Below are 4799 nucleotides of genomic sequence, written 5' to 3'. Positions count from 1 at the left end.
GTTGGTCCTTTGCTGGTTTAAGATGGTCCTTTGCTGGTTTAAGCTGGTCCTTTACTGGTTTATGCTGGTCCTTTTGCTGGTCCTTTGCTGGTTTAAGCTGGTCCTTTGCTGGTTCATGCTGGTCTTTTTGCTGGTTTATGCTGGTCATGTGCTGGCAAAGGACCCGCATAAACCAGCAAAAGGACCAGCATAAACCAGCATCCCAGCGTCAAAACATACCTAACCAGCATATGCTGGTTTTTTCAACCAAAACGTAAACAAAGCTTACTGCAAACAGTTTGTTTTCTTCGCATCTGCAAGACTCCAAAATGAATGACTTTATTATTTTTTCAGAACGGCGATTCTTGCAGAAAGACGACGAACTTGCAGATATACAAAGTAGCAAACAAATTTCCCGCATTTTTTTAAACGTCACAATAAAGCGCAGCCACACGCCCCAAACAGACACAATGCGGATTAGTGTTGCCAAGTCCGCGGTTTTCCCCGCGGAATTGGGCTACTTTAACACTGTTTGTGTAACACTCCCAATTGTAGCAATTGGGCGGGTTTTGTTGTGAAAACCTGGCAACCCTGAGATGGTCCGCGGCGTGGAGTTCGAGTCATTTAATGAATCGATTAGTTCAGACGGTTTTCAATTAAAATTAAAAAATATATATATATCCTGCTTATTAAATGTGTATTATTTACACAGATACCATCGGATTTTTATTTTTAATTGTGTTTGTTTCGTCACGATTTTACTCTTAAACACAGTGGTAAAATCCAGCTTTCGAGAAAGGTTTCAGGCGTTTTGCGAAACGGTTCCTTCGAATCACAAAAAGAATCACTTCAATGCTTCGTGCGCGAACCTGAAAGATGGTCCAAATACCAAAACCGCTCCAACCAGTTTAAAACCACGAGAACAGGCAAAAGTAATCACTAAATGCCGGTCTTGCATTTCTTGGGTTTTGTTTTAGATTTGATTATTCAATTCCGCTCGCATCCGGCTACAGTACAATGAATTACAACCACATGTATACATGTACATGCTGGCTATTCCTAATTACCCCCTAATTCTGCAATAAACAGTTAATAATCACAACAGATGTGCTTAAACGACGCGAACGGGTTCCCATAACAATAACACGGCAGGCAGATACACTTCTAAATGAATTCATGCGATATCTCGCCATCTTTCAACAGTGAGGTGTTGCATCAGCCCTTAAATGGAGAGCAGCACCATGTGCATCGCAGACATGAGAAGACGCAGGAAGAATGTTTTCGAAAAAAGTATCAAAAAGTACACGTAGAAGAGGATTAATGTGCAATATAAAACAATTGTTTAAATGCACGTGCCCCATTCTTACCTGGTAACGTTAAGGATCCCAAAATTAAATTCGCGACCTCAGAACTGACAGCTTCGAGCACGACGAAAAATCAACAAAAAAGCCGGCGGACAGCTGGCAGTTGACTTTCTGTTCTTACTTCTTTTTCTTCTTCTTCTTTAGGGGTTATTCTATTCTTACTAGTACTACTTTACAATAAAATACTACCCCTTCAACCTTGAGTAAATCCCACCCATGAGGCTATCATTGGCGGATCGTCTCAAACGTCCTTCCAAGTGCCAACACCCAAACGCGAGAGCACCGACCCGTTTTTTGCTGTGAAGCGTTCCTGATTTGCATCACGTTTATTGATATTCAAACGAGCTACTTTTCTTGTTCATCTGTTTGCGTCGTTTCTGCTCATGCAAGTTAAACTGTTAATCCATCATAAACCCTCAGAAAGCCTACTGTAGGCTAACATGTTTGATTATACACAAAAGCCTCTAAATGATCAACTAGATCAAAACTTTGCTGAAAAAACGGTTTTACAGAACCTATGGCCTGCCTTCTGACGTCTGATTTATAGTTTACACTATTTTAGTAAGTAAACGACCTTTTTTAGTAGGCTATAATTGTAAAAATGTCCCCCTTGAGGTTGGGGTTCATATCCTTTTGCTGTGAAATCTTTACTGATTTTAATAAATTTTACACTATTTTAGTAAGTAAACGACCTTTTTTAGTAGGCTATAACTGTAAAAATGTCCCCCTTGAGGTTGGGGTTCATATCCTTTTGCTGTGAAATCTTTACTGATTTTAATAAATGAAACGTACATTTATAGCATTCAAGATTGAAATTTTACTAGACTGAAGCAACTAAATTTACTTGATTATCCATATCATTTTTTTTTTTAAGAAAAAAGATCATTTTAAAATGCATCACATATTATAAGCTTTTGAGCAACGTTTATTTGTTCATCTCTCAATCATCGTTGTATTGCATTACATTACATTACCTATATGTTTTGCCCGCATAGGTTAATAAAGGCAACAGAGTTTGATCATAAAAGTAAGCATTTATATATCAACTTATTGATACATATTGGAGATATAGAGAGACAACTGATATTTATATGTATTTTATGTAGTCTGTTATACTGTGACGTGACATGTGGCCAAGTTAGTGCTCTGCATTTATCCCATCCAAAGTGCACACACACAGCAGTGAACACACACACACACCGTGAACACACACCCGGAGCAGTGGCCAGCCATTTTTTGCTGCGGTGCCCGGGGAGCAGTGGGGGGTTCGGTGCCTTGCTCAAGGGCACACACACAGCAGTGAACACACACACACCGTGAACACACACCCAAGACTTACCCTGAAAGTAACTACTGTACTACTGTATATAAATATCAGAAATTGCATCAAATATCATGTTTTGCTAATTTTGGGCCTCTGGATGAAATTTTTTCTTTTTTTTATTCTTTGAGTATGAGCTTCATATTTTTCTATATCGTATACAGTATATGAGACATAGTCTAGTGTATCAAATATGATACTCAAAAAAAAAAAAACGTGCAAACATGCAACTTTCTCATCCATTGTACCTCTCACTTGTAGCAACTAGATACATAATTAGTATTTTGGCTGTTCAATATACTGTAGTATTTATGCTGGTGAAAAGATTTTCCCATCCAGATTTCACAAAGGGTTCAAATTAATTTGATGTGTTGTCCAACAGAAATTTGCTTGATTTGAATGTAAAGAGTGAAGGCATGAAATACACTTGCAACATGTTGAGTAAAGTAAGTCAGCTAGAGCTGGATACATTTTTCACTGCAGCAATAATCTTGCTGCTCCCTTTTTCTCGCCAATTTGTTCAAAGAAACCTTTGATAGTTTGATTTACAGAGAGTCTGATGATGGAAAAAGGCTTGCCATGCACCTTATCCAAACTCAAAAACATCTGTAGGCTGACTCACTAATAACACAGGGTTCCTTTGTTGAAAGCAACTGTGGACTTTCCCAGAAGTCTGTTCTGAGAGAGATTCTAGAGAGCGTACAGAGAAATAAACAACTTTGAAAAGAAAAAAAAAAACCCTGGAACATCTTACAACAGAACTGAGCTACAGAGCTGAAATAGTATGCAATAGTGGTGGGGATTTTTCAGTATCTCTTTCTTCAAGCTACATCGTTAACACTGGGCTTGTCCCAATACTCACAGTTGCAGTCTTGGCTATTTGAGAGTGAATTAATTAGATATATATCGTTTGGTAGTAAAACATAATGTGTTGCACATTTTATTGGTGCAGAGATTATTTTTAAAATGTTTGCAAACGCTTTTTAACACCTCTAATTACAAGTATCACAATTACTAAATTGTGGCATTATAGGGTCTATTGGAAGGAATAGTTTAGCCAAAAAAAGTGCATTCGCTTAAAATGCACTCACCCTTGGGCCATCCAAGATGTAGATGATGTTTTTTATTTTTTTCATCGGAACAGATTTGGAGAAATTTAGCATTACACTTGCTCACCAACAGATCCTCTGCAGTGAATGGGTGCCATCAGAATGAGAGTCCAAAGAGCTGATAAAAACAACACAATAGTCCACAAGTAATTCAAACCACTCCAGTCATACAGTTACCATCTTGTAAAGTGAAAAGCTGCATGTTTGTAAAAAAATAAATACATCAAGACATTTTAACTTTGTCATTTTTAGCCAAAATGGCCAAAATCATTATAACGCAGAAAAAAAGTCAAATTCCCTGTTGTCCTCTCACAACAGAATCCACTGATATGTTTGTTTAGAACCGTTTTGGACTGTTTTTGATTGTAAACAGTGCTTGATCTGTGCATATTTCTCTCTTGACTCAGACAACTTTTGGATAGGACTTACTGGAAGCAACAGTTTAAAGTTAAAAACGTCTTAATAATATATTTTTTTATTACAAGCACACAGCGTTTAACATCAAGATGTTGATGGACTGGAGTGGTGGATTATTTGTGAATTATTGTGATGTTTTTTATCATCTGTTTGAACTCTCATTCTGACGGCACCCATTCAGTGACTGCAGAGGATTCATTGGTGAGCAAGTGATGTAATGCTACATTTCTTTAATCCTGCTCCGATTACGGGTAAAAAAAAAACAATTACATCTTGGATGGCCTGAGGGTGAGTAAATTAGAATTTTTGGGTGAACAATTCCTTTAATTAAGCATCACAATTACTAAAGTGTGTCATCCGTTTCATAGGGACTGAACAGACATTTCATTTATCTGTAAATAAAGCTCTGTTAAAGTGTTAGTTGCACTTTTACAACACTCTGTTTTAATTGTGTCCCATCAGGTTAATCAAAAGTTAAACACACTTGCAGTCTTCATGAGTAAACAAGAGAGTGCTGTGAGTAAACAAATGGTCAAGTGAAATGAATGCAAATGTGTGTATTGGGACAGGTCCATTGATTCATTCAGGAACACAAGTTGTGCAATAGTG

General features: G+C 37.5%; 1 protein-coding gene across 2 annotated transcripts in view; it reads right to left on the bottom strand.

The window, feature by feature from the left end:
* LOC107699226 (high affinity cationic amino acid transporter 1-like) overlaps window positions 1-1615 on the bottom strand; it is a 23010-nt gene extending 21395 nt beyond the window's left edge. Inside the window, exon 1 of one of the 2 annotated variants that reach the window (XM_016500424.1) lies at window positions 1347-1615. The gene's annotated coding sequence lies outside the window, so the exon portion shown is untranslated. Of the gene's footprint in view, window positions 1-268; window positions 319-1346 lie in introns of those variants that run through there. The other variant, XM_016500426.1, reaches the window with a different exon arrangement.
* Between the last annotated feature and the right edge of the window lie 3184 nt (window positions 1616-4799).

Source organism: Sinocyclocheilus anshuiensis, unplaced genomic scaffold (genome assembly GCF_001515605.1).
Source record: "Sinocyclocheilus anshuiensis isolate Anshui unplaced genomic scaffold, SAMN03320099.WGS_v1.1 scaffold242, whole genome shotgun sequence".
Taxonomy (NCBI): Eukaryota; Metazoa; Chordata; class Actinopteri; order Cypriniformes; family Cyprinidae; genus Sinocyclocheilus; species Sinocyclocheilus anshuiensis.
This window is presented reverse-complemented; position numbering and strand designations above follow the sequence as displayed.